Consider the following 26,535-nt stretch of genomic DNA (forward strand, 5'->3'; position numbering starts at 1 on the left):
GCTGTTGGGAAAATGGCAAATCAAAACAGTGTGTAGGGTTGCATCCCTTAGTGAGAACCCCTGAATGAATTTGACTAATTAATTGCTCCTTCAAAGTAAAATATAAAACAGTGCAGAATATTTCTTTGTGGGATGGTAAATATTCCTGGATACTTACTGAGAAAGGGACCAAAGAAGAAGTACTAAAGTAAATGATTAAAGAGGCCATAAAATGCAACATGCAGATGGCCAAAATAGTTTAATCACTTAATGAAATATGGGAAATACAGACTTGTACAGCTGACTTTAGGGAAGAAGTGCAGGAAAGAAAAACACAGTTTTGGATGCAAGCTGCCAGTTTCAAACTCAGAAAAGTTATGATCATGTCCGGTCACTGGTAGAAAACTGAAGGAGAGGAACAAGGAGAAATGTGAATGTGTTGGAATGAAAGTTCACTGAAAACAAAAACAAAAAATCAAAACCAAACAATAGGCAACAGGTTGGAAACAAAAATGTCTAGGTTGGTTTAACATCTGGCATTATTGTACTGTAATGTGTCTACATTAATTATGTTTGAAAAACAGGGACAATTCTGTTGACTGTTGGCAGAGGATGATGATTCACTGGAAGTATGGATCCTTCCCTCCTTCATACAGGCAGAGATCACAGAGTGCACTCTTTCCTAGCTAAGAGTTTCCTGCATGCATGAGGTGGTAGCAGATGGCTCTGGGTGCAAACTCCATGTATGTCCACTAGCTTAACAGCCTGCTACATAAACAGAACAATCAAACCAAATTCTGCCCTGATTTGTAAAATTAAAATATGAACGCATATGATCCATAGCCTCCTGACTTAACATATGAACCCTTATTTTTGTCATCTGTCAACTGATACATTTCCAAAATGTTTAGATACAGTTCTTAGCTCATAACCTGTATCAGAATGTGTTGGGGGGGGGGGAAATAATAGTTTGACAGACATTGACTGAAATTCTGTTGCCCAGCTCCTTGTGTGCAGGGGCGATTATATCAGCAACAGCAGTGGCAAATCATTGCTGATTAAAGGCTTCCTGTGGTGCATAGGAGCTTGTTGATTTCAGGATGCATGCAACTTTGCTGTATGGAGTAAAAGCCATGCACACCCCAAACTTGTTTAAACCGACGTAATCTCTGTTGCACATGTTGAGTTGCACAACAGGGTTTCAGCCAAAAGGTTTAGAAATGCATGCTTAAATATGCATGTAAATGCAGTGTTTGTGTGGATTAAAACATGCATTCATGTGGAAAAGGGACAAGATGGATTTCAGAGTCATATAGACTGCATGCAGATTGATACAGTATGTCTATCTCTAATTTTCACTGAGGTTTTTTTAGCTTCAATTTTATACTCCTTGAGCATCCACATATGCCTTTTGGCATGAGAAACTCCATATGATCTTATATGCCCTAGGGATCCTTCTGTATTGCTGGATCTGTGTGCTAAGGCATGAATCAAGAAGAGTGGTGTGACATTTCCCAAACAGATGAACCTTAACGGAGAAAATGAGAGAGCCTACAAGGACCAATCAGAAGGCATTTCCATGTGTTAGTCATTTGGCCCACAATCGGGGGTGAAATTTTATTTACTTTTTTAAAAAATATCTGTGGATTTCCAATTACTGCAGAGTTCTAAAAAGCACTGAGCACAAGGAGGAAACAGAGCTGTGGTGGTTTTCATTTCTTTTGCAAACGACCAAGCTCATTATTATTGACAATGACTGGGCATTTTCCTTGAAGGGCAGAACTGCACTTTTCACAGCAGTGGACCAAGAGAACTTTTAATTTCTACATTAGGAAAATAGAAAGAAAGCTGAAACACTTCATTCCAACCCCTCCCCCCAGTATTCAGTTGTGCTGAGTTAATTACTGTCATGTTGAGATGAGATGATGCCAAGGGAATTGGCTTAATTAAAAAAAGCAGTGATGAAAAGTTTAATAAAGATCTGAAGTGTGTTCTGTAGCTGCCAAGCACTGGAGCTGCTATTTTAAAAGAAACCTCAGTGATTTTGCTTGTGTCAGAAACAATCATTATGTTCCAGCAGTTTGATGGATAGACGATAGCCCTATTCGGGCACCATCCATTGACATTTGCCATGGATAGAGGGGAACATCTAGCCTCTCCTTCCTCCATTCCTTATGCTGTTGCTCTCCTGCACATGGAGAACATTGAAGCTGAGTTTGGAAAGCATCAGTTATCAGTGAGGGCTTGCCGTGTGATTTGGGATGGTGAAAAAATAGGAATCTGACTCATTTGGAAACCCCCAAAAGAATCTTCTCTTTGCTGTCCATATGTAGGAGATCAGCAGCTCTGGAAACAAAGAAAGTTGGGCTAGATCAGTTCCCTCTATCCATGGTAATTGTATACAGATATATAATGCCTGAATTATCTATCGGATAGATATATAATCACCTAGGATTATCTAGTAGAATTATCTATTATTATCAGATAGATTATGGCTTCAGAAACACAGAGTTGTAGAGTAGTGGCTCTAATCCTGTGATTCTTTGTTTGAATTTAGATTTCTATTCTGCCGTATCGCATCCATTTTAGACCGAAGGATATTTTAAGATTCAAATAGCTAATTGAAGGAATCTCAAACAGTGTTGACATACACTTCTGAAATGACAGAAAAGATTCAGTCTCTAGGTTAAAGTTTTGTACTTGTGGAATAGCCACTGAAAATGTCTTTCTGAATGGTCAGAATCACACCAAGATGTATTACTGTCTGCGGTACAAGAAAAGATGCCCCATTCTTCCATTTTGGGCACAGTTATATTATATTTACAGTTGAATTTTACTTCAGTTCTGGTGAGAGAAATACCCATCAGAGGGTAGGGACAACAAAAAGAGCTAAATGGCCAATGTCCACATACAGAGATGGAGGCTATTACGGAGTTCCAGAGGGGCCTGGCTAAGGCTCCCGTTGTCATAACTGTGAGGCAAGAAATGAGGTTTAGCTGTAGATCATACCTGATTATATATATGGGATGAAGGACTGTGGTGTCATTTTGGGAGGGAGGGCATATCATTACAAAGGGTTTGCAACCGTCCAGAAACAATGCTTCGTCCCTGCCTTTGGTGCACACTGCTTTCCCCTACAGCCTTTACTACAGGAGGCCACCTCACACTGCCACTCACCATTTGAATATAGATGGATTATAAAGATTGGAAATGCCTTTTAAGATTAAAGAAATCTGTAGAATTCCCTCCTGCCAAAAATATAGATGTGGAAGGGGTAGCCATGTAAGTCTGTGCAAGCATTATAGGTGAAAACGAAATAAAAAATAAAAAGTAAAAAAGTTAATCATCAAGGTGCCACCATGTTTTTCTCTTTATTTATTTTTTTATTTGTATTTTATTTTCACCAAAACATAGATGTGACCTTTTAACTCCCATGGAACCTGGGGGGGGGGGTTCATAAGCACATAGTTAATGGGACGAAAAGGTCTACACGGACTGTGGCATGGTCAGTATTTCAAAGCTGAGGTATTTTGATTGTCATTCTTGGAGCTGTATACTGTACATCATGTCTCTCTGTCCCAGAATAAGGCTGTCTCAACCATCTACATTTTTTTTTAAAATCTGGTTTTGGATTTCATTGGTGTTTGTCTTACAATGTTGTGCATGGAGTCCTGTTGTGCTTTGCCTTTTCTGTTTTTTGTGAAATAGAGAGAACAAAAATGAAAACAAAGGAATTATGGCACCATAAAGATTAACTGATTTATTTCTGTGTGAACATTCATGGATTACAGGTCATGGTAGAGGAGCAGGGATCAAATGAGATTGGGAGGGAGGAAGAGGTTGTCAGTGGTGTCGGAAGCAGACTTTGAAAATGACAATGGCATTAGCACCTGTGTTAATCAGTTAAAGTGTTGGTTATATAGATATCCTGTTATCACCCATCAGATGGTTTTCAAGAAATGAGCAGAGAGGTTGGTGTTACAACAAGGAAAAATAACTTTTTTTATTATAAGACTCTGAATGAATCTAGGTGGTACTGATCCTGCTGGCAGCAACTCAGTGGCATTTTTAAAAAATGGATAAAAGGCTTCCATCCCCCCCTCCAGCTCCATCCTGAGGCTTCCAAAGGCTTTCCCAGTGCCAAAAGAAGACCTAAAGAGCCTCAGGACCGCAAAGGAAGCTTTTAATTACCTTAAATTAAATGTTTCCACCTGCCCCCCATCCTGGTTACATGAACAGGATTTTGCTTATAGCTTGCCGAGAATCCTTTGTCCTTAGTTAACCACCTTGATGTGTATTGGAGTCTAAGAATTGTTGGCTCCAGCTGCCTTGTTTTGAACCTTCCTTTGTCATTCCTTTCTTGAGCTACAGTTACCTTGAGAGATCAGTGATAAAGTGTCTTGGGAGGTTGAAGTCTTCTAAAAGGGGCTTCTGAGAGTGGCCATTGCGGATGTCAGATTTATTCTCTTGCATGCAATATTGTCTTATTTCTCTGTGTAGACTGCAGAGGGGCACCACTGGCAGTGGGTAGCATAAATCCTACTAGCAGATGAACAAGTCCCATTTCCACTTTAGAAACTTAAGTTTATCCCATGGAAAAAGTTGAAGCATTTTGAAGAATACTCCATTTGTTCAGTGGTGGTGAAACAGTGTGTGGGAACTTCCCCACTTGTGTTAGATATTAATAAGCACAATAGAGAGTTTTGTGCTGCCAAGTCAGAACTGACTGAAAGTAATGCTAACAGAGCTTTCAAGGTAAGTGAGATATCTTTTACCAATTGCACAGCCTCATAGAGTTTCCATGGCCAAGCAAGGATTTGAACCCTAGTCTTCAGAATCCTAAGATGTCATTCTATCTACCACACCACATTGGGTACCATAATGAGAGTGATAGCTTATAGAAAACTGAATTTGTCTCTGTGTGACCTTTCTTTCGAAAGGCCATAGAATGAAAAAGCCTGGAGTATAATGGGCAGTGTGTGGCACTGTAATGCCACCTTTAAGAAATGTCCACATGTCTGTCTAGGCATGCTTGCAACAGCAGTATTCGACCTCTGCTTTTAGATGAGGCAGAATGCCACAATTTCCTCTCGCCTACATTTATATGAGCTGGAACAGTTTTGATGGTGTAAAACAAAAACACAGTGCAGATTTATGCACAATACGTGTGCTGTTTGATGTGGAAGCAGAGACAGGAAAATGCACAGTTGTATATATTTTAAACAGCTATAAGACGTTAATTAAAATTTGCAATACAATTCCCTCAGTGATCCATCCTTTCCATTGGTAAGAGGGAGATAGCCAAACCAGTGGTCTGAAAATTTCAGGGAAGAGTGAACATTAAACTAGTGTGAGATGAGTCGCTTTTCTGTTTTCTACCAAAGACTGTCCCTGTAATACCTCTGTTCACCATTTTGTAGCATCTTGCTTGCCACTGTATTCTGTAGTATAATTCCTTACTAAAGTAGTCTACTTGGCAAAGTAAGTAGGGGTACCTAATGGCCACATTTTGTCAAATTACCACCAAGCCTGAAAGAATGCTTAGTAAAACAAGCTAAAAACCTGATCTTTAAAAACCATTTAATGAGAAAGAGAAGTTCTATTTATTTTGGAAAGATTTATTGGCATGACACAACCCAGTTTGCCTTATCTCCTCACCTGTTTTTCCTCAGGGAGACTATCCATTTTTATGAGCTGTCCTGAGCCCAAAAGATAAAAATGATAGACAAATTCCAAAATAGGATAGGAATGTTAGGGAAAAAAAGATATGAAAGAATAATCCTCTTCATGCTGAAGCTGAATGGAAAGAGGCAACAACTTCGTGAGAGAGATGGGAGATCTGATAATAAATTCTTATGGGATCAGAATCCTTTGTAAGAGGAGAATGTCTGGGATTAGAAAGATGTCATTGTTGGCTGGTCCCGTGTGGAAGGGCATCCTTTGAACTCCCAAGGTGGGCTTTGCTTTAATTCCTTACGTAATCCAGAAAACGGTGTACAGTGAAAGTGGAGGGCGGTGGAGGCGGGCAGGAACAGCCAGCCAACAATAAAACAAGTGTTTGTTCCTGGAGAAATAAATGTTTAAGGTATCTAACTTTACCCCTCTTCCGAGACTCTTAATACTAAATCCAATTTCACTTGGTCAGGATGAGTTCTTTGTTATTGGTTAATGACCTTTAAAATTGGATTGTGCTAAAAATGGGTGGGAATAAAAAGAAGATTGTTTCAACTTGGTTCAGTGTTTCTGAGTGGAACTGGTGTTTTGATCCATGCTTGTGGCTGTAAACTAGAGAGTGAGAGTTATTCTGGATGCAAGAATGCAATATACATAGAGTGGAGTTGAATTAAGGCTTTCCACTGGCAGAACTGCTTGCATCAGTGCAACAGGTGTGGAGAGTGGAATAATGCTTTGCTTCTGGAGCCTCCCACCATCACCTTTGCCCCTTCCCCAAATCAGCTTTGAAGGTTTGGGAGATTCCCTGGGCTAGATTTTGGGAGGATATTTGGGGTGGCAGGGAAGTGAAGAGCTGAAAGAAGTGGGCAGCAAATCAGGTGAAGATGCTTTACTGTGCCCTTATACTGTATTTATCAATAGTACAGCCCTGTTAAGGTAGTCTTTCAGTATTACTGCAAATGGGGAGAGAGAGGTTGCTACTGAGGTCAAAAAGAGATGATAGAAATGGCCAATAATTAGAGCTGAAAGCACATTAATGTCCCCAGAAATTGGTTGAGGTGCTTTGTGAAATCAGACTTCAGAGGACTCCTGTGCTTAAATTCTGAAGACTAGCTACCAAAGACAGCAAACTAATCTACATAATCCTAGAAGCCAGAGAAGTCCCTAATGTGACAATCAGTTACTCACATTAGTTAACTATTTATTTCTTCCAGTCACAATTTAAATGTCTGTCTGTGTGCTGAGAGTGGCTTATTTCAAGGACATCTAATGAGTTTATAGGAGAAGCATGAAGGGAAACCAGTATGGTGTAGTGCACTGGTTCTTAACCTTGGGTTACTCAGGAGTTTTGGACTGAAACTCCCAGAAGCCTTCACCACCAACTGTGCTGGCTGGGGTTTCTGGGAGTTGCAGTTCAAAAACATCCGAGTAACAAAGGTTAAGAGCCACTGGTGTAGTGGATAGTGTGGCAGACTAGCACTCTGAGTTCAAATCCATGGAAACCTTCTGGGGTCAGTGCATATGGAACTGGAATGATGGCTCCATAAATATTTTACTTATCTTGAAAGCCCTTTCTGGACGCCCATAAGGTGGATCTGACTTTGCAGTACCTAACGCACATGAAGAGAAGGTTCCCTGATATGTAGCTCCATGTTATGATTTTATGTCCCCTTCAGTTCAGTGGAATTTATTCCCAGGTAGCTTGTGATGGGATGGCGTCCTTAGCTGGTACATGATATCCTTGGGAAACAGATAAGAAGCTGAAAGCAGAAATTACACTTGAATGTGCATCATGGAATGGAGAGGAATGTGGAAAAGGAGAATAACTTATTTGAACAAGTATATGACATTGTTATTTGATTCTGGAGATGTTTCTCATAATTGCATTTGCTGTCTAGAACCTGTTAGTGACACCACCGGTATTTTCAGACTTAAAACTAAAAGAAGCATAGTGCTGACAGAGGACTACACACATGGGTTATTTGCCTTATTTGGTCTGCTGTAGAAAATTTCAGATCACGGCCCAAGAAGCAAGAATGCTAATTTTGCTGTGAGAGTTCACTATACAAACAAGCACGTTGGTGGTGTGTGTGCTTTTGTTTTGTTTTGTTTTTGGCAAATGGCAATGCAGACACCGGGGACGTCTGATACCTTGTGGATATATGACAATGGAAGCCTGTTTATTTGGATGTCTGACTGGATTTCCTCTGAAATAAATATTTTGCTGAATGAAAACTGGTGGATGTTTGGGAAAACCACCACAGTGAAGACTGGTGGTGTAGTATTGATAATCACTCTACCAGTAATTATAAGAATAGATTCTTTCGTTACAAAACAAAAAAAAAAGAGGTAAGGCTGGTGGAAGAAATGCACATTATAAGAGTTATAGGAAATCAAACTGCACTATCACATTATCCCATACAGAGTGCAGCACTGATCCTGTGCTGGCAGAGCAAATCAACAATCTGTAACATGTTTCTAAAAATGAGAGCAGCCCAAACAAAGCATTATACCTTTTAAACAGGGCTTCCGGTCAGCATTAAATTTGCTACAGTTGTAGCAGACTGTCAGCTCTTACTATGTAACACATTTGGGGAAGTTTAGGAAATGGGGTTTTCAGGTTATGATGTTTTGAAAGTAAAACTGTTTTACCCCTGAATGTCCCAGATTTAAAACAGATCATATAAACTGAAAACACCAATCTTGCTTATGCTGAAATATAATGATTGGCCCCAATCCTTTTTTATTTGGAAAGAATGCTGGTTGTAGAAGCTGAAATACTGATTATCCAAAAAGGCCTTTTATCACACAAATATGTGTGGAACAGGCTTCCCAGCAAGAACTTTATAAAGTAGATACATCGTTGTAGCTTTGTGGACATGCAAGGGGGATATTTTGATAGATATAGAGTCAAAAGATAGGCTTTTTTTAAAATAGTCGAAAACCAGGCTTATTGAAAGTCATGCAGTGACAGTCTTCCAGAGAGGGGGACATTTTGTCATGTATCTCCAGGGCATTGGCATAGTCAGAGTATTTCTGCATTACGAAAACACAGAAGAGTTGTGCTTACTGAGAGCAGACTGCTCTCAGTAAATGTTCTCTCAGGATTTCTGAGACCAGGCTTCTGACACAAGTTTTCAAAGGGAAAAACTGAACTTTTTAATCTGTCAGTCAGGACCCAACTGAATTTTTAAACTTCTTCTTGGACAAATAAAGATTCATGCCTGGAAAGGGATTCTGTGTCTGACTGTAAAAATATTTTAAAACATGTTTTAAAAAAGAATAGAGACAAAATATTCAGAAGCTCATTCATTTAAGCTGTGAAATTACTATTTTTTTTTTTTTTTGCTTTGTGTCTTCTTTTCTCAATGGTCTTATTCTATATTAGCAGAGATTTGGTGCCTATATCTTATTCTCATCTCAACCATTCCATCTGCTTTGTCACGGTAGAATTATTTGGTAGTTAACAAAACTTCAAAGATGTTATGTGCTGTTAAGTTACTTCCAATATGTAATGACTATATGAGTTAATGGACTTCAAAATGTGTATCATTAACATCTCTGCTCAGATCTGGCAAACCAACAACAATCTCATGTTATGTTTTTCTCTCTTCCTAGCGATATTGCCCTTTCACATAAATTCCTTTCCCATAACTGTCATTTGCAATTGTTGAAAAACAGCCCTGACAGTGAGATGTGGTTAACTGATGAAAAAAAGGAGTCAGTTTTTGAGATTTCCCCTTGCTTGGTGTCTCTTTGTGAATGTTAGTGAGTACAAGAAGGTCTCCTGTAGATCATCTCGACTGTTGCCATGGATGTTGTCAACATTCAGGATGCCCTGTGCCATGTAAAGCTTGGCATCCTTTTTTCCTGATGGCAATGTGGGCATGATATTGTGCAGAGAGTGTGTGTGATAACTTGCATTTTGTGTAAGATAGGAGAGAGAGAATATTGCTCAGGAGGAAGCAGAGTTTAGAAAAATTCCATTTGTGGGATATGAGACACACACACATGCAGCCTAGGCATTTCTAAAAGTAACAAGAAAGTAACTCCTCCAAGCTCTCTTGAGAAGAAAATTTATTTAATAAACATTTAAAGAGCAATTACAGTTTATTGGCAGGGAGATTTAAATCTCCGCTGAAAGACATGTCATCATTCATAGAGTTGTGCACTGAAAGTCATAATCCAGAAGGCATTCTTCTTTCTGCGTGTCTTCTCAGTTTCTGCCTCCATCCCTCCCAATATAATCTCGAAGCTTGGTTATATTATTGATAAATGATAACTTAGTTAACCGCTTATCGTGGTTCTTTCCTTAGCAAAAAGCTCTCAGGACATTTCGAAGAGTACAGTTAAAACCTGGTGAAGTGTGGAGAGCAAGAGAATAAAAAACAGATTTGGTTGTCCCAAGAGTAAAACAGGTCAAATTGTTTCCCTTGATTGTGTGACCTGGTTTCTTCTCTGAGCCACATGGCTCAGACTTTAATAAGGACAAAAGAAGAAGGAAAAAGAGCTGGTCTTAAATCTACACATAATTGCATGGTAGGGGGGCCAATATGTGTGTGTGTGTATTGAAACTAGAAAGGTCTGTGTTTTAAGCAGAGGAAATTTGCTACAAATTCTTGAAGTCTTTGTTCTTCAAATGACCACCTACAGAACCTCTCAAAGGAGCAAAACAGACAGTCATACAGTGGTCTCCTTTATGCGAAAAGTGGTGTGACTTGAGACATTCAGTTTCAGGAATTTTGAAACTGGAGCTGATTCTGCAAACACAATAGAAGACACTAATTATAGAACTTGAAGATGTCTGGACTATAGAGTAGGAAGAAATGTCAGTGCATGATAATAAGAAGCAGCATTAACAAGAAAGTGTCCTCTGGTGCCTGAAAGACTAGCACATTTGTTATATCATGAATGCTTGTGGTGTTAGAACATCAGGATATCATCTCAAACAGAAAGTGTCCCCAGATAGTCAAGAATCTCTGCTTCAGACTCATCCCCTCCACGTGTGGGTAGAAGGATTAAATCAGAAATGGTGAGGGCAGAGCTAGAGCAGAGCCTTTTGTTTCGGCGGACCAGGCACAGATTCCTAATACTTGGATAAACCTTTCCTTTCCTTTTGATCCATACCATTAAAAAATGGTGAAACCGTCAAAGCAGCATTTTTCTCACAGCCACTAGCGGTAGCAAAGTAATATACATGCTGGCTCCAGGAGGCTTTTTCTTCTTCTTCTAGTTAGCGTTAGCAACACTGCTTTTGCAGTCTCACTCCAGGCCATAAGAATTCCCCACCCACTCCTTTCTTCACCTTTATTATGAGTGTCAAAACAAAGCCAAATATTAAATAACTGATTGCTGTGGAGTGTATTCGCTAGGTATCTGGGGTTTTTAATAACAACCATAACCTTCAGTTTAGCCCAACAAAATACCTGCCAGGCTGCCAAAGTACATCTCTCCCTACTTTCGTAGTCACTTTTAGGATCATGTTAATGTGACTTTTTGGGAAATCTTCCAATTTATGTTTCGCAAGCGGGTAGGAGGTAGATTAGAAGCCATTAGAATTATTTATAATTAAACTCCTGGGGAGAAATCACAAAGCACTGTTACCATGCTTATATCCATGGGGATGATGCAGTGTACAGCGACATGAAGCAAGCCCAGCTGAAATGGATTGGCCAGGGTGCAGCAGCCAGCTGGATGAAACAGCACGTGGACCAGCTCTGTGGGTCAGTGAGTTTAAAGAGACTTAGCCACAGTTTCCTTAACTTGCAAAAGTTCTCCATAATGTAGTTTGAAAACCCATGCTGTAAAATGGATTTGTCTATGAGCAAGCAAAATGTTTTGAAGCACAGTTGCTTCCTAGCTGGGTTAAAATCTATAGATTTTTTTAAAAAGCTAAGTGTTGATCAAGTGCCATAAACCAACAAGAGAGCTTTCAGACTTTATTGATGTTAGATTTAATGAGTCATCATTTAGGTTAAAAGAAATGTGACGCTTCATAAAAGACTGGTTTGCATGAAGAGACTTCCAGATCCTCACTTCACAAGAAGCAAACAAAATATGTTACCACATTTTCATGTGGTAATTAAAGAGTGCTTAATTTAGCCGCTTGCCTGTATCTGCCTATAGGATGAGGCTGGCAAACAGCCCATCATAGTTGACATTCTCTGGTTGCCAGGGGCTCAATGCTGGTATTTCAGTGTTAGATGAAGAGACATTTTTAGAATGATGTTGTGATTAGGAGCATTTCCATTATAATCTCCCTTGATAGCTGCTTCACTCACTTTTCAGCAGATGTGTTCTATTACATAGGGAGTTGTTGACTCAAAAACTGCAGTCCTGGACCCACTTATCTCCGGTTAATTTAAATAGGGTAACTCTACAAGGGAGCCAATGGAAGGGGTTGCAGTTGTAATATTCTTTATGCGTGATCTTTTCCCCAAATGCCAGTTTCTGGTTCTGTTGTTGGGTTTGTTGCAGATTTTTTACATTTATCCCTCTCATTAGAATGATTTAACTTGTTACTATATCAGAACAGGTTAACCAGTTTTGTGAGGATCTGAAAGTAATTAGAGATGGCCTAATCTCTTAATATGGGTGTAATTCTTTCCAGATTGTGTGGCTTGATGTTGGTATTTGCTCTTTGTACCATTCTTGAATTGTTGTCAGAGTTCATCTAGAATCTAGATGAAGGGTAGACAAGCCTTCAAGATGTTGTTTGATAGTAGCTTCCATAAACCTTAACCAGAATAGCCAGTGGTGAGGGATCATGAGAATTGTAGTTGAACGGCTTTTGGAGAACAAGCAGAGTGCACCCTTCTGGTATAACTTAAACAGTAAATGAACAGAGCTCTTGCACCTTTTTCCAGCTATGGAAGAAATTCACCAAGTGCTGTCGTGTCACGGTGTCAGATCCAGAGTAAAGTCTTCCAATTCCACTATCCATAATCCTTAAATGCACCACCTTCAGCTTTGTAAATATCCAGTTGATGTACAGTTTATAAATATTAACCCAGTTTGCAAGATGTCATGTTGGAATTATGTTTGAGGGATATGTTTGCCTCCATTTGTTAATCATTTGCTGATGTTTTTATTTCTCTGGTTGTGAAAGTTGCTGAATAACCTTCACAACTGGTATGTCAGAGTCTTTCCACGTTGATGGAAAAATTGGGCCGCATATGTAAGATCTGTCCCACCCTCACTTAGGTGGTACAGCCCAGGCTTCTGTCATTCTGAGTCGAGAGCTGTCAGACCATTATGCAAAACAAGGTAATTGAATGCTGTTGTTGTACAATATCAGTACAACAGTGGGTGGTGTGTTGCACATTTTGACTGTTCAGTTAACGCATAAAGTTTCCTTATAAGCTTGCTATGAGGACTACATTGAAGTGAGCAATTCCATCTAATGAAAGAACGTTCAGAGCTAGTGTTTGCCTACCTTTTTTTAAACCCATGCCTCTTTCTGATAAACATAAAAGTCTCAAATCCTCTTCAAAGAAATCTCTTCTAATAATTTTATTTGAAATGTGAAATATCATAGCTAAAAATAAATCAAAGCATGTGGAAATTTAGAAAATAGGCTGACTACTGTGTGCCATCGGAGGATGCAGTAAGTCACATACAAGGAGTGCGATAGGTATAATTTTTCTCCCATTTTCTGAGTAAAAAAAACTGTTATAATATTCAATATTTTTTTCAGACTATATATGCCTCCCCTGAAATCTTGATACAGCATTATACCACTTCATTTGGGAGCCACTGCAATGAAGCCGAGAGAGGATCAGATTAGGACTCAGGAGAACTAGATTCAGATCTCTATTCAGCCCTAAAAACTCATTGGAAAGCGTCAATGGTAAACCACTCTGTGAACATCTCATATATCTTAAAATGATTGACTTCAATTTGAGTATTTATCCTGTAATATGTTAGGATTAGCCTAATTAATTACTAGGAGAATAATAGCCCCTCCTCTCACACATGGAATGTGGTAAGTCTGAAGCAGAGATTCTCCACTATCCGTGGACACTTTCCATTTGAGCTGTTTGTTACTCTGATGTTCTTACATCATAAACGTTCATGCTACAATAAAAATGCTGTCCTCCTTGTCTTATGCTATGAAGTGCTGTAGTTGCTACCATTGCTGTATCTTATTTTGTATTCAAAGGCTGTTGCCTGTAAGGAGTTGGACAAGAGTAATTTTCCATGTTCATTTTGACAGTTGTGGCATTGTTGAATTTGTAGTGATCTATTAGTGGATCTACTAACAGCCTTTGACAACAATGTGGCTAATAACAATTGTGTGCAATGAAATCAGTTCTGACCTACAGTTACCTTTATTCATAGTTTTTCAGGTGGAGAATAATCAGAAGTCATTTACGATTCCCTTCTTCTGGGGTTGCCCTGGAACTGTGCTGCTTGCCCAAGGCTACACAGGCTGGCTCTTTTCCTGGAATGTACAGTGGGAACTCCCAACCTCTGGCTCTGCCATTGGATACTAAACTCATTGAGCTATCCAGCAAGCTATAATGAGGCAAATCAAAAGTAAATATTGTGGCATAGTTTTAAAGCATACAAAAACTTGTCTCAAAAGTTCTGATTTTTTTTTTTTTGTATGATGCATCAATTGTAGTTGAGTACTCTTTGGTATCTTACGTCTCACCAATCACTTTGTGAAAGAGCCTGAGTCTTGCCTTAATAGAAAGAAAAATTAGGATTTCTGTGACAGGCTCTTGCATGTTCTACATATGTTCTGTTTTTATATTCACTATAAATGGTAAATTCGTAGGCCAGGGCAATGGGAGACGATGAGAAACACCAAAATTACTAGTAGCATGCAAATGGATGGATAATTTGTGGTAGGCAGGTTATGTCACAGTGTGAGGTAGTGATGAAATAAGGCTCAAGAGGCCTGGTTTCAAATCCCTGCTCATCCATGGAAACTCATCGGGGCTATAGAACTGGAAAACCTCCCTTTAAATATCTCATTTTCCTTGTTGCTATGAATCAGCTCCAACTTGACAGCACATAACAGGGCATGCTACACTTGCAGGAGGACATGGCGGTTGATATCAAGTGATAGTTTTTTACTATTTGTTATGAAAACCCTGCTTTCAGACTATTTTAGTATCCCATCAGTGGTATGCATACAACTGATGGAGAACTTATGCACTGAGTGACATTCTGAAAATCTGATGTATCCTACCAGATGGAAGTACATGGGTGTCCTGATCCAAAACTCTGCTGTTTTATAGTGTGGGCTGCAGCCCCTGCCATTAGTTGGACTCTCTGATCGAACTTAGTTTTCCTTTTAAAAAATTGTTTACTTCTACAAGAAAAGCTTCATTTGTGTAGATTTCATTTTAAATTGATATTGCTCTGCCCAAAGGCCTAAACCCCTTAACAAATGCAGAATCATCCATTATAGACCATTTGCATGGACTTAAGTGCAGGTATCTGTCGAAGCATTTCATCTATGTATATTTCATTTTTCAAAAATTGCTCACAGCTGGAACGTTGTAATTTGAAGAAGAAACTCCATTCATTTGGAATAAGAACTCCTTAATGAGCTACTTTAATGGAAAAGTAAAAAGTCTGGACTGAAAGTGCACCATATTCATTTAGATTTCAATTATTTAATGTTTCTCTAAATGGTAGCATAATATCCAATGCAAACTTAAACATGTTTACCCAGAAGTAAGCTCTTTTTGAGTCAAATGTGGGCTGAGTCCCTAGTGACTGACCTTAGGGCTGCAGGCTTGGATAAATTAAACACAATGTCTGAGAAAATAGGTATACCTGCCAAAGAAGAAAAATAATATTTGCAACTTACTGTGCAGTGCTTAAAATATTCAGATCAGTTGCATATATGACCTTGAAGCCACCTAGTAAAAACCATATTAGTACTGTATTATGGTCCCCGTTTAATACATGGAGGCCTTGAGGGTTTTGTGGAAGTACTTGTAATTATTTCCTTTCCTTGTTACTAAAGATGTACCCATCTTACATGACAATGGCAAGTTGATTAGTAATAATACATTCATTTTATAACATAATTTAAACTTTCCCAGTTATTTTGTTTTGTTTTGTTTTAGCTTTTTCATGAGATTAAATAATAGGGAAGGAATATGACATGGTTCAGGTGCTGGCTCATGCTGTGCCTCATGGCTTCTTGAAGCAACAACATGGTGAATGTGAGGAAATTGTGTTTTGGACTACAGGCCAGTAGCTTGTATCATTAAACATCACTGGAATAAATTATTTCATTGTTTTTATGAAACAGATGGACAATGAGTCACATGGTAAAATGATAACCACAGTGGTGTCTAACTACAAAAGCGAGTGTTACAGTTGTAACAGTAGCTAATTACTTCCTAAGCTTTTGGAAAGCCAAATAAAAAAGCTGTGTGAGCTTTGTAACTAACATTGCTAAGTAGCTGTCCAGTCACAATCTACTGCTTTTAACTTGTCTCCTCCATTATGAATTGGTGGTAATTAAATGGAATTGCGTTTCCTTCTTATTTTATTTATTTATTTGTTGTTGTTGTTGTTGTTTAGTCATTAAGTCGTGTCCGACTCTTCGTGACCCCATGGAACAGAACACACCAGGTCCTCCTGTTTCTGTTCATGGGGTTTTCTTGGCAAAGATCCTGGAGCGGCCTGCCAGTTCTTGCTCCAGGGGGATCGCGTTTAGTCCAAACTCTCCACTACAACCTGTCCTTCTTGGGTGTCCCTGCACGGCATAGCCCATAGCTTCTCTGAATTACTCAAGCCCCTTCGCCACGACAAGACAGCAAACCATGAAGGGATAAATATTTTATTTATAATTGTGTGTTACTCCATGTTGACAGAACCTGACCTGTTCCTGCATGTGGTACAAGCCTGTCTCACCATTAGTAGTGGTAGGAAGGAGATGTTAAGCTTTCCCCCTTTTGGAGATTACACCAGAAAGCTCATGCCGGCAGCATGCGTTGCTTGTTCCTCCATGTTGCTCCCTTTGTCATGCTGTCTGAGTTTCCTCCAGAAATCTAAATGGTTAGCAAGGGGAACCTGCAACAAAATGCTGCGGCATGGAATGTTCCCTCCTGTGCAGAGTTCCAGTCACTCAGCCACCACCCTTTCCAGGACACTTCATTCCTTTCCATTCTCATGCTCTCATTCCAACAGATTCTTGACATTCTGTGGCTAATGAGCTTGCTCAGTCCTCCATCAGATGACTTTGTGTGTTGTTCTTTTGCCTCTTCTGCATTCCACCCATAAAATCCGTGTTTCTTCTCCTTCTCCCCTTAAAGCTGTGCAAACGTTTTCTCCAACCGTGCCATCCCTTCCCAGGGGCTCCGTTTTGGCTGCAGTCCTGTCGGCGCTTCTTTGTTATTAGAGAAGGTGGTGATTGTTGAGGACAGCTGTGTGCCTGCAGTCTGGAGCCATGGTAGCCTTTCTTATTTGACACCATTCCTTGCCATGGCATTGCTGGGGTAAACAAGACAATTTGTTTATCCCCCCCCCCCAAATAGCATGGTTGCTCTCCCTCGACTGCAATATGAAAGGTTCCTGTTCCCTCTTCTCCTACTATCTGACTGGGCTTTAATGTTTTTTATGATTACCAGTGACCCAAAAAGTCTGCTGAGCATCTCTTTTAGGGGATGCATGCCAGCAAAGCTTTCTTTTCCCCTAGGCTTTTCACTCTGTTATCATCTCTAGTCTTGTCAGCTCAAAATGTTACATTCCCTTCATTGTGCTTTGCAGGGAAATGCTTGATCTAATAATGTTTTGAATATTTTAAAAAAGGTTTCGATATCAGAAAACTAGGAATAGGTTTGAAAAGCGTGTAGGCTTTGCAATACATGTTTTTCATAATTTAGAACTTTTGCTCTCATTTTCCCTACCTTAAACTAGACTCCTGCCTAATACAATCCATGGTCTATATTTTATATTTCTAATGAATTACGTGAAAGCCTCTTGAAACCTGCGTCACTGGAAAGCTTAAGAACCCCTTCTCACCATTCAACACTTTTGATCCACAGATGCTCTGGAATCTTCCACTCTCAGGTTGAATTGACGCCATCTTTCTTTATGCTCTGTCCTCCTGAGGGAACCTTGTCATCCAGAATTCTGAAGCTGATCTATGGAAGCATGAATTCGGAAGGTTCTCCCACATAGTATGGGGAAGAGCTTGGCAACGTTACTTTTCTGTGACTTTCAAAAGCACTGCTTACAAGTCTGCTATGATTTCCCCCAGGCTCCAGTTTTTGAGGTAAAGCAAAGCAAAGCAAAGTGTGCTGCTTATATACCACCCCATAGCGCTTAAAGCATTCTCTGGGCGGTTTACAACATAATTATGCAAACAATGTTCCCTCCCCCCAGCAAACTGGTTACTCAGTTTAATGACTTCAGAAGGATGGAAGGCTGAGTCAACCTCGAGCTGATATCTAAGCCTGGGATCAAATTCAGGTTGTGAACAGAGTCTTCACTGCAGTGCTGCAGTTTAACCACTACATCACAGGGGCTCCTGTCAGGCAAACAACTGTCAACCCAAGCAAACAAGCTTACATTATATACATATAGATTATGCGTACTGTATACTGTCCACATTACATACAGGCATACCTCAGTTTACGAATTTAATGCATTCTCTGCATCATTACATAATGTGAAAAATTCGTAAACCAAAACACAGTTTCCCATAGGAATGCACGCACAGGCAAGGTGCTATAAACCTCCCAGGCACAATGCAAACTTGCTTTGTATTGAGTGGGGGGGAAAGTAAACCAAGGTATTATTTTCAATGGATTTTCATTCACAAACCGAAAATTACGTTAACCGAGGTGTTCATAAACCAAGGTATCACTGTATATTGGTGCAGGAAGCACCATTTTTCCAGATGCATGTTCATGTTACAGAGTTTTAATGTAGAGATGGTGACCAAGCTGGCCAGACTGTATCTGTGACCAAAATACAGTCTTTTCATCCCTTTGACGAGAATTCCTCAATGTGGGCCAGGGGCAGGACCAACCCCTCTCCCCTCTCCAATTAACTACTGCAGTTAGGACCTAGTGATTCTTGGGAAATGCAAATAGATGCTGCAGTGGCAGTAATTCTTGGAGTGGAGGGAGTGCATCTCCTGAGGATCATTAGGACCAAGGTAACATTAGCTCCTGAGCAGAGAAGGTCAAGCAGAAAACTAAGTTTTGGAACGCTCAAAAAATTTACAGAGTCATTTCCCAAGTTCCAATAAGGCAGCTCAGGTTGTTTTCAAGTCAATGTACAGTAACATGCTTTCTGTCACTAGTTTAAAAGTTGGGATACAATGGAATATATTGCCCACACTTTGCATTTGTTGATATTGTGGTGTTTCCAGTTGCAGTCCTAATATATGGGGCCATACAAGAAGAGCTTATCGCTCACTCCTAGCTTAAACCTAGTGACTGGGAACCTGTCTGAAGTCAAGGTTCTGATAACCAGCTCTATGTAATGCCTTTATATTCTCACTAGGTAGCAACTGCATCCGTGGAGGTAATAAACTGTTGGTAGTGAGCTGCAATGAAGCTGACTTTAATGATGACATGCTGTTTGCACCCTGGATTTCTTTTTTTGCTAACAGACATGTAGTGGAGGTTGGGATTCTCTGAAAGTGATTAACATTCTATAGTCTGTTCTAATACCCTTTGTATATATAGTACGTGCCTTTACCATTCACACTCAGACATAAGGATCGTAAAGGAAGGCCCTGTATTCTGATATGCAGTGTGATGTGGTGCGCATCAAGTTTTTTTTTTTTTAATTGTTCATCAGTGATGGGCTTTGTTCAAACCTGTCTTGTGCTGTGCCACTACTGTGTCCCTCTAGGGATCTGTAAATGTTTAATTTCTCTTCAGGATCCCCTCTTTTAGCATTACCATAAAGTGACCCACTCCTCTGAATGTTTATGTGGTGAAATGATCATAGGAACACATGAGCACTAAACAGGAGAGTATTTGAAAATCATCATCATCGTTGTTGTTGTTGTTGTCATTGTCTCACTTGAAATGCCAGTTGAGATTAACTTTATAGCAGTAAACTAATGAGTTCCACTCAGCGTGATGGTTACTAGAGCCCCAACTGCATATTGTTGAATGTATTCTTCTCCTGTGCCCAAGGTGGAGGATGTGGGGTCTTCATTTAAAAGGCATGTTCACATTCCTTTGAACACCTATAACCAGTGTCTTCTCAGCCATATCTGGCTTTGTTCCCATTTGATAGTCATCCAGCTCCGGTCAAAAGGGAGGAAAAGTAAGCAAGAGAGTGTATGCGAGTCAAAGAAAGAGGAGAGAGGTGAAGGAGGGAAAAGAAACGTGGACTGCAGAAAAAGCCTCACTCTCTCACTTCATTTTTGCCACTGCCTTGAAAAGGAGCCTGCATGCTTTCTTCCTGGATCTTACCTGTGCATAATTCACTTATTTTTTTAAGCAGGGTTCAGTATGAGAAGTTGTATAAAAATACTCAACCATAGGACCTCATGTACCATCTCTAGTTCGTGAGCATTAAAGAGAACAAAACAAAAGTGATTGATTCCAACTGATTGGGAGCTTGAAAGCTCCTTATGAGAGGCACTAATGTAATGACATACTGATGACCTTCATAACTATCAGCAGGTTGATACCCTAAAACTCAGATCATTGTCGTACAGATGCTAGGTTATGGATGGCTTCAGCAATGCTGTTGTTTACTTTGATCTTAAAATTAATTTTCCAGGCTCTGCATGGAGGTGTGCTAACAGACTTGTTAAATGTTCCTAATAGCTGTGTCATTCAAATGAAGAAATATTCGAAAGAAAATATAAGGAGACCTATAGAAATATAGCAATGTGAACATTAGATTGTATGTTTCTATCATGGAGAGGCATGCGCTCTGATTAATGGTGCCCTCTTTTCTGGGCATATGGGAGAGCAGGCTCTGCCAGACTCAATGGAGGTTCTGAGTGGGGAGAGGAAATCCAGGAATAAGTCTCATTGAATGCAGGGGTCTTATGTTTGAGTATATATGAATAGGATGGCACTGCATGTGCACACAACTGCCACTAGGAAATGTACAGTGTTCTTCTACACATGCTTATAAAGATGTAGTGGAATTTATTGCCAGTGTAATTTACTTCCACATAGGTTTCTGCAGGTCTGCAGCCTTAAATGGTGAATTCTCTTTAAAATTAGAATAAGCAACCATTGCAGGAAAGAAACAATGATGGGGGAATCCAGTTTACCATGTTACAGATTCTGCTTCCATCTTAGCCTTGTTTTTGTACATCAAGCTACTTCAGACCTGCAATGTTATCACAGTGCTTTAATGTTTAATTCACTTTGATTTGGTCTACAGACGCAGCAAGTGTTTCTGCAGGGAGATCCAAGGCATCTGAGAAGCCCTGCTGAGAATCTAACTCTAAAAAAGACCTGCAGAGAAAACAGGGAATGGGAATTTATTGGTTTTTAGTTCAGGCCTGCAATTTAACATTTAAAAGAAAAAAGCATCCATAGGTTCAGATTTGTTTCAGTATCAACTTCTGCATCTGTTGTGCCCATGTGACCCCCCCTCCCTTAGGCAGAGTTGTAATTTTGTGAGAGGGAGAAAAAAAATCAATCAGGGACACGGTGAGCATAGGAGGATGGGAATGCCACAGTGCACAAGGGGAGGAACAGCTCATCCACAAAAACAACATTGAGAGATGATTCCAACGTAGACTGTAAACACTTATTAGGAAGTAAGTCTCAGTGAAATCACTGGGCCTTACTCATGAGTAAACATGAACAGATTGCACAGAATCTGTTACAAACATGCCTTTAGGCATATGGCTGTAACAGAGAAGCTGTGTAGCTTGTCCAGGATTCAGTAAATATATATTTAAGAAAGTCAGTTTCTACAGTTTGGTATTTGCTGATGCTAGTCCCAAGTACTGAGATGCCCTGCACCCATCTGGAGGCAGAAGCAGGGCCTTTTTTGATGGTAACATCACTTAAGCTTGAATAATGTACTGTAATGTGTAGTTTGCAGGTATGGGTACTTGGGAATCTAGTGGTTTGTGATCGGAATCCCCCTGAGGTGATTATATAGCATACCGCATAAGTGGTAAAGGCAAATTCAGGTATTATGATACTTACCAGAAACAACAGGAATTGTCATATTCCGTTGATACATTTACATGCTTTTGTAGTCATCTTAAAACATTGTAGGCCTCCAGTGTGAATAGAGTAATGGAGTACAGGGTTCACATCCCTGTTTGGCCATGGAAACTGACTGTGGGAGTGGAGATCATGAAACTACTCCTTAAATATCTCACGTACCTTAAAAGCCCTATTTGGGTTGCTATATTTTGCTTCCAACTTAATGGTACTTACTAACTATACTTATAAGAATGGAGCATTTAAATGATTCGTATATTGCAGTGTCTTCCCATAAGTGAAAGCTCGGGAGCTAGAGACTCATACTGAAAATTGGCGAGGGGTGTCATATAATTAGTTGCAATGACAAAGTAGAGCGCTCTCCCAGAGCTTGGGAAAAATTGTTTTAGACTACAACTTCCAGTATCCCCCAATAAGCATGAAAATGACCATGCTCCCTTGGGGGTATGTGTTTCTGGGCTCTGTGGTGCCAAAAAGTCCCCCCAAAAAACAGTTTCTCCAAACGGTGTCTTTTTCTCTTTGAATATAGTAAATTCTTATGATGTTTTATATGCATTTTTTAACCTATACTGATGCTTTTTGTCTTAGTGTGCTGTGAACCATCCAGAGTAGCCTGACTAGATGGGTGGTATACAAACATATATATAAATAAATAAATTTCTCACAATACTTATTAGCTCAAAACTGACAATATAAACAACTTTTTCACCACATGTACCAAAGCCGTAACATTTACTTCTCCAAGATATGTAAATAGCCAGTGCCTTGGAAATTGAAAAAGGTTGCAGAACAACTCAGAGGATAAATGTATGTCCAGTAACTATGAACTGTGATGGTTTTATGGAACCTCTATGTTCAATAACAGTTTACCACTAATTATTAGATATTGCTGTAACAACTAACGAGTAAGAGATTACTATCTTTTTCATTTCCTGTCTAATCATCCTAGAGCAGTGGTTCCCAACCTTCGATCCCATGATGTCTGTGAACTAAAACTCCCAGAAACTTTCACCACTAGCTGGGACTGTCCAAGAACCATTTGGGGACCCAAGGTTGGGAACCACTGTCCTAGAGGCAGCTGTCTGGCAACAGGTGTAAAGAAAAAGGCTGAATTAATAGCTCCTTTTCTGAACAATGCTTACGTTTCTTAAGCCGGGTGAGAATCCTTCATGTGAAGCTTTGAACCTTCCACATGTAGGACAAATGGGGAGTATTTTTGTTTTTACCCATGGCAGTGTGCTCGCCACCTAAATTCTGAAATGGCATCGTTCCTAGAGGCCTCTCATGTTTGGTATTTCTCACATGTCATCCAGTTTTTTATTGGGCAGAATCAGCTGTAATGTGGGGTGCCTCTTGGAATGCTGGTTAAGACCTTTGGACCTCACTGGAGCCTTGGTGCTTTCATCTTCTGCCATGACCCTCTGCAGCCAAGATTCCAAACCTTTCATTAACAGAGATGCATGGAAGAAAATGCAGAGTTTAGCAACCTCAGCTGATAACTAGTTGATTTATGGAGGAAAATTATTGAACACTCATTAGCTAGGAAAGAGTTAGCCTGACAAGTGCTTTATTGTCAGCAGTAAGGCTTTCCAATTACAACTGCTTCTTTGATTAAAAATCATGACAGGCCTGTTTATTTATGGAACATCAAGAATGTTCTATATTCCTGTGAAACAAGGCTTCACAGCATGGCAGTGGTTTTTGTATGTCTTTTTGTAGATGAGTAAATGGCAGAAGTGGCTTCTCCATGGTGACACAATCAGCTGGAAGGCACCCCATGATTTGTATGTAATAGTGTTGACTCTCTGACCTGTGGGACAACAATATCCATTGGGCTGAACAATGCCCTATTGAAGTCTACGAACATCTCTCTGATTGAGGACTTTGATTCTTGCAAGCTGGGTCACCAATAACAAGCCAGTCAGTTGTTTAGGCTGTACAAGTTGTATATTGTCAGCTCCAAATGAAATTAAGAAAATACAGAAAGCTATTTTTCTCTTGAGATGTATTGTCTCTACGGTATGTTGTGGATATCCCGTCCAGACTACTATTCAGCCAATGCTGAATCGACCAAGTCTTTAGAGGATCAAATGCTGTAATATAGATGGAATGTATCAACCCCTGCTCCAAATTCCTGAAATATAGCTATATCTGGGGGCAAAGAGCACAATGGTAGGATGTTGTTGTGTTATGCCAAAGATGAACTCATTACCCTTAATGGGCCTAACCAACACCATCCTCCAGTTGCAAGTAATGAGGAGAAAAGGCTGCTGGTGGTGAGCAAAAAAAGCAATGCTGAGTTTGCATTGCTCTTTTGTAGAACTATGGCATTCCCTACCATAAGGTGTAGCGATGGCTGCCAACTTGGAGAGCTTTAGGATGAGCTCAATGGAAGTTTACGGCCATGAGTGGCTACCAGTCAGGATGGCTGTATATCACCTCCATTATCAGAAGCAATATTCCCCAATATGTTCCAGTCGCTGGGCAATGCGAGACAAAGGGTGCAGTTGCACTCAAGGCCATTGGTGGGCTTTCCTTAAGCAACAGGTTGGTCCGTGGGAAAGCAGAAGGGCTTTGTTCTGCTCCAATGTGGCTCTTCTTGGATCCGGCTCTGGAACTGCACAGGTGCAAATCCCAGGCTCCCTCTACCTCTAGTGGAAATAGGATGGGTCAACAATCAATGTCCAGCTGACCCTGTAAATATATCAGGGCTGGTTGAGTAGCCCAGCTACTTCCAACCCTGTACCATCCAGATGCCATCCAGATGTGTACAACTGCAACTCCCATTTCTCTTGTCCAGCGTAAGCATAAATTGAGAAGTATGCTATCACTGCAATTACAGTAAGGATGTATGAGGGAATGCTATTCTATTTAATTTGTCATGCTGCTTCACTATAGGGTTCCATTTGTATTATGGGATGGGGAGGGGAGAACTAGGTCCCAAAATCTTCCTGCCACATGTTTCGCCAGCTCAGAAAATTATAGCATTATAGATGGAATTCATAAGATCAGGATTCACAGAATTATTGTAATTCACTCATTGGCCTGACTTTTTAACAAGCTGCCTGCACAATTAGTGTGATTATACCTGCAGATTGAATAAACTATGTGTGCATATAGAAAACTGTGGCAATCTGCGAGCGCAATTAACTGATTTGGGTGTGCAGTCATTGTCGGTGCCTAGAGGGTTAAAAACAAAACCCAAAAGTCAAAGCCTAGAGGAGTTCCTGCCCTCCAAGAATCAAAGGGTGATTAAGGGAAGGCGGAGGGCAGTTTCAGTAAAATTGGCACAGAAGGCAAGATGCTGTCACTTGCTAGTTGAGCAGAAGCTATTGGATATAATTTTTAAAAGTTCCAAGTTCAAGTATTTGGCAATGTCCTTTCTTTCTTTCTCTGGGAACCACCACTGCCTGTGGCTCTGAAAACCTGTGTCTTGTCAGAAGACAGGAAGAGCTAGTGGTCAAGCTTAATATTACCTGGGTGGGGGAATCTTTAGTCATCCTGATGTCTTCAATTTGCGGAAGCCCCAGCGAGCATGACTCGTGATAGGGGAATATAAAAATACTGTATAGCCCACTATTTCAGTGTATATACTGTAATGACCTCCTCTCTTTCTCCTCCATGGTCTGTGAGTAAAATGGTACTATACCATCCCAGGTTTCTTTAGTGAGTACAGTTCAACTGTGTGTGGCTTCGTGTGAGCCCAGTTTCACTCTTTATCTGTTCTGGTCCCACCACTGCTTGTTATATTTAAAAAGTATATTAAAAAGACCGCATGGCCTTCCACCGTCTCTGTTCTTCTCATCACTGCATCCTTTGATGGGACTTCCAGCACTTTGATGAATGGAGTGCTGGCCAGGCTTGTTTTCTTCAAGTGGGTGTATTGAAACTCGACTCTCTAATTGCGTTGGTGGTCTGTCAGCCCTTTATCTGAGCAGAACACAAACCAGCTGGCTGGCCCAATTAGGGACTGTCTCTTCTTAAATAACCAGCACTGCCTTCTATCTAAAGAAGTTTTCTCTGCTCTCCTCTCTGCCTCCCCACCATATATTTCCCTTTCCTTTTTATTCATTCTGCTTTCATTCTGCAGGCTGTCATTTAATCAATATTTGGGAGGGATGTGGAGGAAATTTGGCATGAACAGAAAAAAAAACTGTCAGGTATTTCATCAGCATATTTTGAACTGCAGATGGATGGCATAACATTGAAAGTCCAAGAAGCAGATTGAACCCAGTCCGCGCGCACAAGGCAAAATCCAGGCGAAGCCCTGTTGATTAAAACATGCAAAAGCAATGCTTGTTCTTTGCATCTCATCCATCAAAACCAAATTGTAGTGTGATCCTACACACAGTTGGCTGGAGCTGGAGATCGTGGCAGGCTTAAGAATGCTTTGTTCTGTCTATACCATTTATGTGGTCACTGGTGACATGGGAGAAGGTAAACGAATATATTCCTAAATTGTCATAGATACTTTATTGCCATCTACATGTTTTCTTCTGTGTTGCATAATTTGCCCTCAATATTGGGTTGTTTATGCAACACTTGTGTAAGAATTCTGGCAGTTATATCCAGAATTTGGAAGTAACTAGTTGCCAGTTGTAAATTAGTGGCAGTTGTTTCTTTTTTATAATAACTAATGTGTAACTAAATTACATTACGGTTGTAATGTATAGCTTAATTCTTCTTACAGCGCAACTTCACCTGAGTGTTAGTTATTTTATAGTTACATAGTGTGCATACA

The 26,535-nt window shown here is 40.0% G+C and overlaps 1 protein-coding gene and 1 long non-coding RNA gene across 5 annotated transcripts in view; both read left to right on the forward strand.

The window, feature by feature from the left end:
- The window catches only part of NHS (NHS actin remodeling regulator), a 301,101-nt gene that overhangs the window by 20,107 nt on the left and 254,459 nt on the right, over nt 1–26,535 (forward strand). The gene's annotated exons all lie outside the window — the stretch shown is intronic.
- Nucleotides 1–26,535, forward strand: part of LOC140705721 (uncharacterized) — a 41,911-nt gene that overhangs the window by 14,758 nt on the left and 618 nt on the right. Inside the window, exon 1 of the long non-coding RNA XR_012085200.2 lies at nt 1–26,231. This exon is cut by the window's left edge and continues 14,758 nt beyond it. This is a non-coding gene — a long non-coding RNA (uncharacterized LOC140705721). The remainder of the gene's footprint in view (nt 26,232–26,535) is intronic.

The sequence above is a fragment of the Pogona vitticeps genome, chromosome 3 (assembly GCF_051106095.1).
Source record: "Pogona vitticeps strain Pit_001003342236 chromosome 3, PviZW2.1, whole genome shotgun sequence".
Taxonomy (NCBI): Eukaryota; Metazoa; Chordata; class Lepidosauria; order Squamata; family Agamidae; genus Pogona; species Pogona vitticeps.